The sequence below is a fragment of the Benincasa hispida genome, chromosome 6 (genome assembly GCF_027475165.1).
Source record: "Benincasa hispida cultivar pf3 chromosome 6, pf3_genome.v1.1, whole genome shotgun sequence".
Taxonomy (NCBI): Eukaryota; Viridiplantae; Streptophyta; class Magnoliopsida; order Cucurbitales; family Cucurbitaceae; genus Benincasa; species Benincasa hispida.
The window spans coordinates 26,522,596-26,539,275 of record NC_143483.1 but is presented as its reverse complement, the minus strand read 5'-3'; positions in this window follow the sequence as shown (position 1 = coordinate 26,539,275).

Below are 16,680 nucleotides of genomic sequence, written 5' to 3'. Positions count from 1 at the left end.
TATCCAGCATCACATAGGTAATAATAACCTAGGCATGGTATACAGAAAATTAGTTGGCAAACTATTTAGTCTTCAATCTAGACAATGGAATTGAAGGAGTAATATAACGTGCAACGGAAGACTTTAGAATCAATAAGCAATTAAATTACATTTAATTTGAGTTTTAAGCATGTTGTTCATATGACATTCATAAGAAGGTTTGAAACACAGTACCTTTGAAGATTTCTTCCACAAATTCGGCAGAAATCCACCAAAATAGAACTTGAATCTTCAAGAAGACCACCACCGAGATATTCTCCACTATGCTCAAGCAAGAACGTGTAGTGGAAAAACTTAAATCAAGTTCAATTGAGGATGAACAAGGGAGGGATGAGTAGGTTTTTCAGGTTTTCACTTCAGCAAGTAAAACTCAGATTCCTTATTGATCTTAATGCATGAAGCTTCTTTATATAGATAGAATTCATGCAAATATACAGGGTTGCATGGAGGGCAGCTCCTTTAAGATCATCCCAAGATTGAATGAGATTCTGGGGATAATCTATCAAAAGAAGTTAGTGGGCTTTTCCCAAAAAAATGGAAAAAACCATTAACTTAAAATTATTTCAAAAATCATTTTATTTTATTATTTAAATTAGTTTTATAAAATTAATTAAAAAATAATTAATTTAAATAAAACTGATTTTAATTCATTTTTAATTAAACTTTTTAATTTTACAAATATTAATTTAATATCTTAATATAAAAGCAATAAAATATCTATTTCACCAATAAATCAATTTTATATTTAAATCATAAATTAAACATTAATTGATTTTCCTATTTCATTTAATTTTGATTAATTTAAACATTTTTAATTGTATCATATACAACCAATCGAAAACCCTAAAATTGATTTTGAACATTTCAGATTCATAACCCTGATTTCGTACATCAATACTCAATTTGTTATTCTAATTTAAGAGCTAGTAGAGGGACCTAATTGACCTACAGATCATGAGCTCCAAGGATTGTAACTAATTCATTAAACTCTTTAATCGAATTAAACTATTCATTAACTATCAAGACACACCACTATAGCTCGATAGTTGCACTCTCTTCACTATAGATATATTTCTGTCCATGTAAACCATAATAAATACGTCGATCCTTCACAAGTCATTTGTAATTATAGTTGGGTCAAAATTATCATTTTACCCTGTCAATACATCTTGTTCCTTAAGTTCCCGCTGACCCTCTAACGAACAATTTGATTCATAATACTACTTATGAATCATGTCCCTCTCTATCATGAGAAGGCGGGGCCCCGATTGTTCAAGACCTGGAATTAACACTTAAGAGAACAACCTATTTGCTAACCCTAAAATGGTTAGGAGTGAATTCCATCTTGAAGGGCTATGCCCCCAGCTATCCATCCGATCTTATTCCCAAAATAGAAGACTTATTGAGTAGTGTTGTTGGACTACTCTCACCCATATAGATCAAAGTATAATCCCGAATAAATAGGAGTTCGTAGCTAGATAAAGATTAAGATCGAGTTATCCTAGGTCACTTAAGTATGAAATAGTTAGTTTTAACAGTAAACGGTCGTTACAAAGAAAAGTGACTTTCGTAGTCCAGTCTATATGAAAACTTTTTGCATAGGAATGCCCCACTCACATGTCTCTATTGAATGATTTGTGGATCACATCATTTGTATTACCGATACAAAATGGACCGCATCCAATAGTATTACTAGGATGAGATACCCAATTTTGTTCATATAAGTATAGAACATTTAGGCTATATACTATTAACTTGATCCTGCTTATGTCACCATATAAGTTAACATATTATAGCTATGGATATGTTTATTGGAATTTCATAATAGAATGCAAAATCAACAACTTTATTGATTAAGATACTCAATAATATTTTATTGATAAATTAAATGCTTAACACGAAATTTACGAACTGCGAGTTCTAGGACATTCCCAAGAGGAATCACAAAAGTCTATACCCTTAGGAACCTTCAACCCGTGTGGTCGAGAAATTGCATCCCTATGCACTGTACAATCGGTTGCAAACCCCTCCTACCCTGGTAGCACAAATATGAACTCACCAATTGGTGAACAAACGGCAAGCACATTCGTGGCTATTCACCTTTCCGGATACAATAATGGGGACAATCGGTTGCACTTACATTGACCTTTATGTATGTGCCATCCAATGCACCCAGATAATATGGGATCATACATTGACAAAGAGATAAACATTTCCTAGTTTCCTAAAAATCTAGAACCTAATATTTAACTGCGAGTGGAATTAAAATTGTTGTAATACCTCAAACCATTTCCACCTATCGTCAGTGCAGTCACTCATGATAGGCTCTGGTTTTTTCAGCAGTAACTCATGAAGTTGTAGTACTGCGGTCAGAATGGACCTAAAATGCCTCGAAATAGTTTCACTAGACGGTGCGAACAGTAGTCCAACTACTCGGTTCTTAATTTCGTGTGCCAAAATGTGGAGGAAAATTTCCACCATCTCTTGGACGTGAACGCATTGAGTAGGTGCCAAATGATGGTCCTCCTAAGCATGTTACAGAGGATGACGAAAGTCCGTCTATCCATTAACGTGCTCTCGCGACGGTAGACATCATTCTCATAAATAAGCCGAAAGAAGTTTAGCTGTCTAATTTGATGTCTAATGTAGGAGGGTTGGGTCTCTATTCTATGATGGTCATTTAGTAATAGGGCCAATGTTAGAAATAGTTATCGTTGGGATGTGGTGATGATTGAAAGGATAGTAAAGACTTCTTCATTTTTCATATTTAATGATAGTAACCTAAAACCCTAGGATACAAAAGAAAAAATAGTTTTATTAGGGATTGGGCCTTAATTGAAATACATAACTTATATTAGAATTAGTACTTAAGTTTATTTTGATTATTATCCCTTTCTTCAAAACGTCTTTTAAATAATTTGTTATTATTGTTGTTTAAGAAAAAAAATAGTCACAATTGAATATTAATTGTAAATAGTCAATGAAATACCAACTTTTTAATACTAAATTGAAGAATAAAATGCTAATATTAACAACACGGTTAAAAATTAGTCAAAATATAAGATTAATCGTAAATATTAAGAAGTTTTTCCATTTTTCCACTTTTCTAAAACATTTTTCCACTTTTAATACTAATATTTTCATTCATTAAATGGTACCTTAAATTGAGTAACGTGTGTTAATTGTACTATATTAAGAAGTTTTTTTTAATCGTATTGTTGTTCAAAATACTCTCTATTCTTTCATAATTATATGCTTCATTTATAACTATTTAAATTCAAAGGATGGTAACCATAATGATTAATACAAAATTGTTATGACATGTAGCACTTATAAATATTCATAGGTGATCATTATCAAACCCACAAAAAAATTATATAATTTATGAGTCAACTGTCAAATGTCCATGTTAAATGGGCAATGTACGAAAAAAACCACAAATTACAAAGCATGGGAAAAAATCACAAACTAATGGCAGTGTACTTTAACTACAAGTCAAACACAAATATACAACATTTAGAATTAGAAAAAATATGTAGGATTGTATCAACAGCAGCGGAAGCACAAGGATCATCTAAGCATTCAAATTTACTAATTTTGGCATAATATAAAGCATGCTTTTACAGAAAAATGGGTTTCAAGACATACCTCTTGTAGAACTTCTTCAAACCTTCTTCTCCAGCTACAATTTTCTCTATATTTTGTTGTAGACCACCTCAAGATCTTCCCCACTATTCTCTTGGTGCTCTAGATTGAGTTGTGGGACTCAAAACAAGCTTGAATCAAGGGATGAAGGAGAAAAGCTCACTGCAACAATCCTTGTTGAAGAACCATTCTTCAAACCGAATTTTCTCTCAAAATTCTGTAGATTGCATGTCCGATTTTCACTCCAATCTCTTCATTATATTGTAGATCAACATGTAAAGAGAAGAGCTGCATGGGTTATAACTCATGCTTGGAGAAGACAAGGCAAATGATTGCTTCATGTGTTAGCTACTTCTAAGATGGATAATGGAAAAACCCATTTTTCCATTTTTTGTTTTAGTTTTCTTTTCCTTTTTCAATTTTATCTAAAAATCAAATTTTGATTTAAAAATCTATTTGATTTTAAAAATGAAAAATTAATTAATTATTAAATAAAACTTAATTAATTTAATATCAAATATTAAATTAATTTTAACACATATCCATCTTTATATATTTAAATCATATTTAAATATATAAATTCTCCTATTTCGTTTAATTCTAAAATTAAACATGTAATTATATCTCATATAATTACTAATTCCCTTAATTCTAATTTGAACGTTTCAAATTAACTTATCACGCTATTCTAGAGCTAGTCCATTACGAGCTAGTAGGGAGGACCTCGCGGACCTACAGATCATGGGCTCCAACGATCTGAGATTAATCGACTAAACTCATTAGACCGAATTAATCCTCATTCATTAACTAATGAGTCACTCTACTAAAGCCCATAGTTGCACTCCCCATTAATCGGCTAAACTCATTATACTGAATTAATCCCCATTCACGTACCATAGATCATTTTGACTATTTACTCGAACTCGATCCACTCTTATGTCTCCACATAAAGTTCAAGTACTCATACAATAGTCATGGGTCTTAGTTTATTGGATTTAGACTTTCATACAATTTATGAGATTAATAACAAGTATATTAATTATAGAAAATGTTTATCATTTTACAAACTGCGAGTTTTAGGACATAAAACCCAACAATACTCACACTTGGACTAAAACTCCAGTGGATCAATATATACAAATATATACAATGTTGAGTTTACATGGAGAGAATAAAATTTACAAATACAATAAACTAGGGCATCATAATACCCATCAATTCTCCAACTTGCCCTAGTGATACAAAACTCGTAGTCCTAGTCTTACTAGGTAACCCTCGAACACTTTAGTCGAGAGGGCCTTCGTAAATGGATCAGTTAAATTGTCTTGGGAAGCAATCTGAGTGACAATGACATCTCCTCTGGGTACAATCTCTCTAATGAGATGGTACTTCCGTTCGATATGCTTTCCCCTTTTATGGCTTTGTTGTTCCTTTGAATTTGCAACTGCTCCACTGTTGTCACAATAGAGAGTGACAGGCAGGTGCATGTTAGGAACTACTTCAGATCTGTCATGAATTTTCTGAGCCATACTGCTTCTTTTGTTGCTTCTCTTGCAGCTACATACTCAACTTCTATTGTGGAGTCCGCAATACAACTCTGCTTGATGCTTCTCCACACAACTGCTCCTTCGTTTAGAGTGAATACTGAACCTAAAGTTTATTTCCTCAAATCAATCTCGGTTTAAAAGTCAGAATCAGTGTATCCAGTAAGGATGAGATCCTTAGGACCATACACAAGCATATAATCTCTCGTTCTCTGAAGATACTTGAGAATGTTTTTAATAGCAGTCCAATGATCATGATCAGGATTGGACTGGAATTTGCTGACAATTCCTACGGAATAGCATATGTTAGACGAGTACACAACATTGCATACATCAAACTCCCAACTCAGATGCATATGGAATTCGATTCATCTCCTCAACTTCTTGAGGTGTCTTAGGACTCTGCTCCTTAGACAAGTGAATTCCATGCCTGAAAGGTAAAGATTTTTTCTCGGAATTTTACATTTTATACCTAGACAATATCTTGTCTATTTAAGATGCTTGAGATAATGCCAATGTTCTATTCTTGCGATTTCGAACTATTTGGATTTCAAGAACTTACTGTGCTTCTCCCAAATCGTTCATTTGGAATTGTGAAGCCAGCCATCTCTTAACGTCAGCTAGATATTCTACCTCATTCCCAATGAGTAGAATATCATCAACATACAACACCAGAAAAAGCAACAGTTTTGTTGACGATTTTCTTGTAGACACAGGGTTCATCAATATTTTGTTCAAAACCATAAGATTTGATCGCAACATCAAATCTCATATTCTAGGATCTAGAAACTTGTTTTAATCCATAAATGGATCGATTAAGCTTGCAAACTTTTTGCTCTTGACCATGCTGTATAAACCCTTCTGGTTGAGACATATAGATACTCTCTTCAAAATAGCCATTCAGAAAAGCTGTCTTGACATCCATTTGCCATATTTCATAATCATAAAATGTGGCTATGGACAAAAGTATTCTAATAGACTTTATCATGGCAACTGGAGAGAAGGTTTCTTTAAAATCTATCCCCTCTATTTGGGTAGACCCTTTTGCCACTAGTCTATCTTTGCCATTTGCAGCCGATGGGTTTTACCTCTTCCAGTTGATCTACAAGATCCCAGACATAATTGAAATACATATATTCTATTTCAAGGTCCATGGCATTAATCCATTGGTCTTTGTCCACATCATTCATTACTTGATTAAAAGACAGTGGATCCACTAAACCATCATCTAGTATGATGACTTGAATTTCAGTTAAACCCATGTACCGGTCAGGTTGTTGCACAACCCTCCCACTACGACGAGGCATTCTCAACTCTTGAGAAGGATGTGAAGTATCAGTTTCATCAACAACTCTTGTTGACAGACCTGCTCTATCAACAACTCTTGTTGAAGGACCTGCTCGATCAACAACTCTTGTTGATACGTTTGTCGTTTCTCTGTGAAGGAAATTGAAAACACGATTTTCGTGAGCAGCGGAAGCAAGACTATTCCAAATTACAATCATGAATGAACATAACATTTACAGTCAACTTGAATACAAACGGTTATGCAAATATACAGAGAAATTACAACATGAACATCAAATGCAAAAAGAGAACTCTAGCAAATACGCAAAAATGTCTCCATGCTCCGATGCGCGACTTTGATCGAACAACGGCAACTACGAGTGCTCGATCTACACGACTGCATCACTGCACGAAAACTTTGCACTCGTCCTCAACGATCTCCTCGGTCGCAAACTACTCTGCAATAATGAACGGCTCTGCAGCACCACGAACGGCCTCCGAAAAACCTCAACAGTGTCGAGTTGAGTTTGACACCACCAACAAGGAGACCTTGGTATTCTCGGCATGATAATCCAGAGGGTGGGATCTGTTCGAACTTGGTATGAGGCAGACGAACGGAGGACAGAACGATCGCGTACATGACTGGGCAAGTGGGAGAAGTTGAAGACCTATCGGATAGATCGATGCCCAATCATCTAGCAAAAGATATGCAATCGTCAAGAAAAATCTATGCAATCATCTAGCTCTGCCGTTTAGCTCGGTCGATTCTACACGATCGTTTACCTTGAGCCAGCGATCATCTAGCAAAGCTATGCGATCGTTTAGTAAACACTGCACGATCGTTTAGTTAACACCTGGACGATCGTTTACCTAGCTCAGCCATTGTTTAGTAAATCTGTATTTACTTGACGACTTCCGTGAGTTTCTTTTCGCCGGAGAGAAAACTCAAATTCTTTCAAACTTTTGTAAAAATCTCTCCTCTATTTTTTCAAAATAGGAAACCGATTTCCTTTTAAACTCATGGTTACCATGATCAATAACCACCCACTACTTTTGGTTATTTAGAAGAAAAATATTAATTATCTAATAATTAATATTATTATAAATATAAATGATAACAAACTTATCGTACTATATTTATAACCTATAGTTTTAATATTTCATCTCATGAAATATATAAACCATAGTTCTTTTTCTATTTCATTTACATCAATCCTCCACTATATGTATCTTTTACATAAAACTGATTATATTACATATAATCAAAATACCTCTTGTCAATTTGAACATTTCAAATCAATACCAAGAATTGATCCTTCAACAGAATCCAAGCTACCAAGGAGACCTCATAGACCTGTGGATCCGAAACTCCAACGGTACGTGAATAACTGACTAAACTCTTTAGTCACAGGATCCACCATCCGTTAACTGTCAGGCACTCCACTAAATACCGACAGTTGAACTCTCTTCACTATAGATATATTATATGTCCATCTTAACCAATGAGCAATGCGACAACCCTTCACATATCGCTCGTAAATACATATGGGCCAGTAACCGTTATGCCCCTGTAGTTACATCTGTCTCCTTAAGTACCACTGATCCATCTAATGAACATAAATATAGTCCTACTATGACTGAGTCTTCTCTTCCAAAAAGAAGCTGTGGCCACAATGTTCAAGCCCCAGAATCGCCTTTAAGGGAGCAATCTCTCTACTTCTCCCTGCTTTGGGAAAGAAGTGAAATCCATATTGTGGATTGAGTTCCCAGCTCCCTAATTAGACAAGTCCCCAAAAAGGTAGGCATGTTAAGTTGGCAATCTGGCCACTCTCACCCATACTAATCAAAGGACCGCCCTCAAAGGCAGGAGTTCACAAAACACTCAGGATTGAGGTCGTGTCACCTATGGTTCTTTAGGTGAGATGCAAGTCTCTAGTATCAACGGCGTTATATACATAGTCTAGTCATCTCGTGGTCCAAGTCTTATACAAACTCTTTGTATAGGACACCCCCGCTCCACGTCTCCATACGAATGGTTAGGATCAACCATTTGTAGTAGTTTACAACACTTGCAAACCTCTACAAAGTGGGTCGTATCCACAGTGTCACCAAGATCAGGTATCCCACCTTAATCCTTATACTACATACCGATTTAGGTTATCACTTAAGGCACGATCCACTTGTATATCACATATACATGCTTAAGTTCACATAAGATAACCAAGAAGCTTTGTTTATTGGATATGAGTAAATGCCAGAATTAAATAACATTTATTTTATTCATTTAACATTGTGCATCTTTACAAAACAACAAGACTCCGAGAGAATTAGGACACCAATCCCAACAATCTCCCACTTGTGCTATTGACTCGGGAGACTAATATACAATACAATATAAAAATGTACAATATACAATAAACTAGGGCATACCCCAGTATCATCTCCCACTTGCCTTAGACAAGATGTCGCATGTCCCGCAGACCCAGACTCTCGAGGTGACCCTCGAAAACTTTAGCCATGAGGGCCTTTGTAAAAGGATCAGCAACGTTGTGCTCCGATGCGATCTTCTCAACTATCACATCACCGTGACGCACAATCTCCCTGATCAGGTGATATTTCCGTTCTATGTGCTTACCTCGACGATGACTCTGAGGCTCCTTCGAATTTTCCACAGCTTTGCCGTTATCACAATAAAGAGTGATAGGAAAATCCATATTTAGAACAACTTCCAAATCTGTAAGGAACTTCCTCAGCCTAACAACCTCTTTAGCTGCTTCACAAGCCACTACATATTCAGCTTCGATAGTGGAGTCCGCGATGCATCCTTCCTTGATGCTTCGCCAAACTATAGCCCCTCTATTCAGAGTAAACACTGACCCCAATGTCGATTTGCGAGAATGTCGATCGTCTGAAAGTTAGAGTCCGTGTATCCTGTAAAGATCAGATCCTTATCTCCATACCAAGCATGTAGTCCCTCGTTCTCCAAAGATACTTGAGGATCGTCTTGACCGCCATCCAGTGATCAAATCCTAGATTGGACTGATACTGACTGACAATCCCTACTGCATAGCAAATGTTTGGTCTGGTACACAACATTGCATACATCAAGCTTCCTAAAGCAGAAGCATAGGGAATCCAGAAAAATATCTTTTTCTCATTTTACCCTCAAGACAAGACTCACATGATGGTAATGAACTATCTTCCAACTTATTTAGATGACCGTTCTTAACCAATCTCTCAATCCTCTTGAGATTTATGTTTCCCAATCTCAAGTGCCAAAGATAGGCATTTGGAGAAATCTTCCTCTTCTTATGAGTCCCAGCAATTTTAAATATCTCTATATTCAAAACAACTTTGACCTCAGTTGGTTTTAAAATGTACAAGTTATTTTCTAATTTTGCAGAGCAAATCTGTTTATTTCCTATTTTGATGAACACTTCACCATTTTCGAAATAAACTTTATAATTTTGTTCTAGCAAACAGGAGAAAGAAATTAGATTCCTTTTCATAGAAGGAATATAATATACATTTTTCAAATAAATATACTTATCTCCTATAAATAACTTCATATCTCCCACTACTTTGGCTGAAACAATCTCCCAGACCCTATCTTAAAGATTGTTTCACCTTCTGTCAACTGTCTCCAGGAACTTGTTTCCTGTAAGATAGTACATACATGATTAACAGCACCTAAATCAATTATCCAGATTTTATCGTTTTCTACTAAACATGCTTCGATAACAAGTAAATCATATTTATCTTGTTGTTCGAATTCAGCATCCTCATTTACATAATTCATAATTTCAGATGAGTTGGGAGATAAAGGACAATCCTCTGTTAAAACTCTGTTGGTATAATCAACCACTAATAATTTGTTTGTTGATTTGTTTTTACTGTTATGTACATCGAAAGCAAGTATTCTAGAATTAGACATGTTGATTTCAAACAAATTCTAATTAGCAAATTGTAACTAAATCCAAAGTCAAATTTTAGCAAAAAGTAATAATGTACCCATAACCATTATTTATTTGCAATGATATTTTTTTTGAGTCGGAAAATGTGCTACCGTGGGGCAATCAGATACTCCTTCACTAAAACAAACCATTTTGATCAAACACTATCCCCGGAATAACTCTTATTCCTATTGTCTATAGAATAACTCTTATTCATATTGTCTCCGGAATAATTCTTATTCATATTGTCTCCGGAATAACTCTTATTCCTATAGTCGTTTAGTTATCGTTTTTGGTCAAGATCTTTACTAACAACTTAGTAATTCTTATAAGTGTGACCCGCCATTTTCAGATCCTATAGGACGGTATGAATTTGCCTCCAAAATAGAAGACAACATCGAAGACGAAACTATAAGACCCTATTCATTTTATTGAAGCCTAGGTTGTTCCGAATCCTATGTTACAACCCTCCGTGGGGATAGCCGTCGCTAAACGACTAGCAAAGGGTCGCTTAAAGCTAACCAGCAGGTGCAACATAGGAATCTCACGGTTCAGACAAATGGAGAAGACTGTAAGATATATTGATACATATCCTTCACCCACTTACTATGAACTGCTTCCTCCATTTACCTTGATATTGACTCATACAAAACACTCTCCGTAGGGAGGCCACTTCCAGGGTGACACGAAGCGTCATATGAATCTCACGGTGTAAACTATGTGGAGATGTGGCAGTTGAAATCTATTTATCGTATAATAAGACTTATATTTGAACAACTTCCTCTTATTCAACAAAATTTAGATTTAAGCTAAAAAATACTCTTCGTAGGGAGGTCACTTCCAGGATGACACGAAGCACCGCTTAAATCTGGATTGTGAACTCTTAGAAACGTGAGAGCTAAAAATAACGTATCATATATGTTATTAATCTCCCACTGAAGTTTTCTAATAACTCTAACATATAGAAGTTATTAAACTACCACTGAAGTGTTCTATTTGGATATATTTATACTTAGGTTCTTTTCAGCTAATAAAACAACCCTAAGTCTATGTGGTTTATCCAAGTATAACTCTTATAATTAGATTTTAACCTAAGATGTCTAGGTGATAAACCATTTTATTATCTCACATCACTCACGTATGCTCATAAAACTGGTTAACAAGGCTCAATTATTCGGCCATAATCCCCAGGTAAGAGGTGTTCCGTAACCTGTCAATTTAAGTACCCCCAGCCTTAGACAGGATTATATACCGGTTGAGTTTGTAACCTAGGCTTTATAAGTTTTAACAATTAAAATAGGTGGTCAACCTACGTGAGCATGTAGCTGTTGTTTATGGATTTTAAATGTCTAACCCAATTTTATAACAACTTATAAAACTTTAGACATGCTATTCATCCATAACATACATGAGGCATTCAACATTTAATATAACATTTATATTAAATACGAGAAACCCTAACATGAATACTATATATTATAACAATTATAACATACTTTCAACGTATGTTACATGCTTCTTATGGTGGGATTTGAAATCTAAATGGTATACTATATGCACATACAAGATTTATTTAATTATAATTTACATCAAATGCATAAATAATTAAAGATGGGCTGATATGGTTTTAGTTTTGGCGAAAACAAGAAAACAAAGCCTAACTTTTACAAAATAACTTCTGAACCGCTCCTGGACCGCTCGAATTGCTCCAAAAAGAACTCAAGTAGCTTGAACTGGACCCAAACTGTCTGAATCAGACCAGCCAAGAACCATTCCAAGCTGAACCGGACCAGATCACAAGAGAACCGGTCGAACTGGCAGCCCTTGCACATGTTCAACATCTCGCTAAGTCTCATCGTTTAACAATGATGACCATCGTCTTGCATTTTGCCAGATCGTTTAATAAATGCTTGATCGTTTAGTGCGTGAGAAGGTAAACGATCTCTCATGTCATCGCATAGCATTCAACGCATTGGCCAGCTGCCGCGCAAAGGTATGTGATCGCGTAGTGCTATCATATAGCAACTCAACACATCGCTTAGCTACAGCATAGAGTAAACGATCGCATAGTGCTATCACATAGCAACTCAACGCATAGTTTAGCTCCTGATCAAAGATAAAGGATCGTGGTAAGCGATCGCTCAGGGCTATCGTATAGCTCTTCATCGCATCATTTAGTGATCATATAGCTATCGCTTAATTCTATTGCATAGAACCAAACGATCTCTTAACACCATCGTCTAGCACTACATGTCATCGTTTTAGTATCCGTTGTAGTTAAACGATCACTTAGCTCTATCGTATAGAACATCATCGCGTCATTCAACATCGTAGATAAGCGATTTGTTTAGTTCCATCGCATAGAAACTTCAACACATCGCTTAGCACTTCGACTATACGATCGTTTAGCTCCGTATCTAGACGATCGCTCAGCGCTATCGCGTAGCACTTCATTGCATTGCTTAGAGTGCATCGTTGCTGAACGGTCGCATAGTACCATCGTATAGTAAATTCAATGTATCGTTTAGTTCCCATGCCAAAACTAAACAACCGCTTAATGCCATCGTATAACAAATTGAACGCATTGTTTAGCTCCCGCAGGTACACGATCGTCTAGCATTCAACATCACAACGACCAGTGCCCATTGCTATACGATTGTCTAGCTTTTCTTCACATCGTGTAGCGTCTGGAGCTAGACGATCGTTTAGATACTGGAACCACAGCGACGATAAGAATAGAGGCTGATTTTTCCTAAACTGCAACTCAGCCTCTTCGCTTGTTTCTTCAATTTACAGCTTAATTTCTACTCTAATGACTCCAACAGACTCTTGGGAACACATTAAAGCTCATCAAGCAAGAGATAATTACAAATTTAAATGAGAAATTAAAGAGAATTAAACAACCAAAACTCAGAAAACCATATCAGTGCACCAGTTTCATATTTCTCATATAAAACACCTACCAAACCAAAATTAAACCAAATTGAATGCTTATTTGATGCTCTGCTACCAATTGTAGGATTGTATCAACAGCAGCAGAAGCACAAGGATCGTCTAAGCATTCAAATTCACTAATTTTGGCATAATATAAAGCATGCTTCTGCAGAAAAATGAGTTTCAAGACATACCTCTTGTAAAACTTCTTTAAAACTTCTTCTCCAGCTGCAACCTTCTCCATATCTTATTGTAGACCATCTCAAGATCTTCTCCACTATTCTCTTTTTGCTCTAGTTTGAGTTGTGGAACTCAAAACAAGCTTGAATCAAGGGATGAAGGAGAAAAGCTCACTGCAACAATCCTTGTTGAAGAACCATTCTTCAAACCGAATTTTCTCTTAAAATTCTGTAGATTGCATGACCGATTTTCACTCCAATCTCTTCATTATATTGCAGATCAACATGTAAATAGAAGAGCTACATGGGTTGCAGCTCATGCTTGGAGAAGACAAGGCAAATGGTTGCTTCATGTGTGAGCTACTTTAAAGATGGATAATGGAAAAACCCATTTTTCCATTTTGTGTTTTAGTTTTCTTTTCCTTTTTCAATTTTATCTAAAAATGAAATTTTGATTTAAAAAATCTATTTGATTTTTAAAATAAAAAATTAATTAATTTCATAAATTAATTATTAAATAAAACTTAATTAATTTAATATCAAATGTTAAATTAATTTTAACACATATCCATCTTTATATATTTAAATCATATTTAAATATATAAATTCTCCTATTCCGTTTAATTCTAAAATTAAACATGTAATTATATCTCATATAATTACTAATTCCCTTAATTCTAATTTGAACGTTTCAAATTAACTTATCACGCTATTCTAAAACTAGTCCATTACGAGCTAGTAGGGGGACCTTGCGGACCTGCAGATCATGGGCTCCAACGATCCGAGATTAATCGGCTAAACTTATTAGACCGAATTAATCCCCATTCATTAACTAATGGGTCATTCCACTAAAGCCCATTGTTGCACTCCTATCACTATAGATATATTATGTCCACATGATTTAACCATAATCAACAAGTCGACCTTTCACAAGTTGTTCGTAATAACGGCTGGGTCAAATATCTGTTTTATCCCTATGATTACGTCTTATTCCTCAAGTCCCTACTGATTCTCTAATGAACAACTGATTTTTTATCCAATCACCAAACCAAACTCTCTCAGCCTAGTGAGAGAGTGGGTCCCCTTGTTCAAGACCTGGATTTAGTACTTGAGAGAACAACCTTTCTCTTATCCTAAATCAGGTAGGCGTGAACTCCGTCTTGCACCCTATATCCCCAACTATCTATCCGGTCTTACCCCTAAAATGGGAGTCTTATTGAGTCGGCGCTATTAAGCCAAACCTCAACTACAAATCTAAGGGCAATCCCGAATAAACAGGAGTTCATAGTTAGCTCAGGATTAAGATCGAGTTACCTAGGTCATCTAGGTGAAATAGTCAGTCTTAAACAGTAAACAACATTATAAATTAAGAGTGACATATTTCTTGGTCCTGATCTTATGCAAACTCATTGCGTAGGATGCCCCCACTCTTCATATTATAACATGTACAAATTAGGATCACATCGTATGTAGCACTTTACAACTCTTTGTAACAACTACAATGTAGGCCACATCCAATGGTGTTACCAGAATAAGGTACCCAACCTCATTCATGTACCATAGAACATTTTGACTATTTACTCAAACTCGATCCACTCTTATGTCTCCACATAAAGTTCAAGTACTCATACAATAGTCATGGGTCTTAGTTTATTGGATTTAGACTTTCATACAATTTATGAGATCAATAACAAGTATATTGATAATAGAAAATGTTTATCATTTTACAAACTGCGAGTTTTAGGACATAAAACCCAACAAAATATACATAACACACGAACCTAAAACTAATGGCAGTGTTATTAGTTTGGGGTGAAAACAACAAAGAAAGTATTTAGTTAGAAACTCACGGTATATAAGACTAATAATTTAGGAATACATTTTGGATAAACGTTTGCATACCTATTTTACTTGGGGATTGTAGTTTGAGGATCAACAAACCATCAGATCGACTCTAACACTGAAATGGTGTCGCCGTTAGTGGCCATCAAATAAACCATGAACATATAGATAAGCAGAAGTGAAGAGGAAGAAAATATATATAAACCAAAAACAATGACAGTAAGGAATAACTCACCAGACTAACAAGAAAGGTAAAAGATTGTAGAGATTCATCAAGTGTACATAATATGGGATACAAGTGATTTATAGGAGAATAGATATGATGGACCACATTTAAACTCAAGTAGAATATATATAAATATAGCCACCCTCAGACATCCATGACATGTAATTCATGAGTACGAAAAAATAAATGTTGGATAGTTGACACCATGATATAGGAAATACAATACAAATTCATCAAACACACATATAAGCAGAAAGAAACTCATACAAATACTTTTCAAATACTAAAGTATCAATAGAAAAAGGTTGCAAATAGCACTGTGGAAAATCAAACCACTACCATATTAATATATGAAACCTCAATAAATGATAGAGAGAACAAAAATGTAAAGAGAAGTAAGTTGATGGAAATAACTCATCTACTTGAGAAAAACATAAAACAACAAAGGATTCTCAAGTCAATTTAAGTTGGACAGAAGTCGTTTTATAGAGAGAGAGAAGTGAAAGGGGGGTGGTTGTTCACCCACCGTAATAATGGAGAGTTATAGAAGTAGTTCAACATTCAATTAATAGTTAAAGTAATGAGATCAATGGTGAAAAAGAAATCAGCCTCCCATTAATTTATTTTCGAGAATTTCACTTTCTATCTTTCTCTCTCTCTCTCTCTCTCTCTCTCTCTCTTTCTTTCTATCTCTCTCACTTTCTCTCGACCCAATTCTTTCTTTGTCGCTCTCTCTCGGCCCAATTCTCTCTTTCTCGCTCTCTGTCTCTTTCTCTTTCTCGCTCTCTCAGTCTCTTTCTTTCTCTCTTTCTCACTCTCCATCTCTTTCTCGCTCTCTCTCTCCCTTTCTTTCTATCTTTCTTGCTATCTGTCTCTTTCTCACTATCTGTCTCTTTCTTTCTCTCTTTCTCGCTTTCTTTCTATTTCTTTCTCTCTTTCTGCTCTGTATCTCTTTCTCTCCCTCTCTCTCACTCTCGGTCTTGGTTTCACTCTCTCTTGGTCTCGGTCTCGCTCTCTCTTAGTCTCGATCT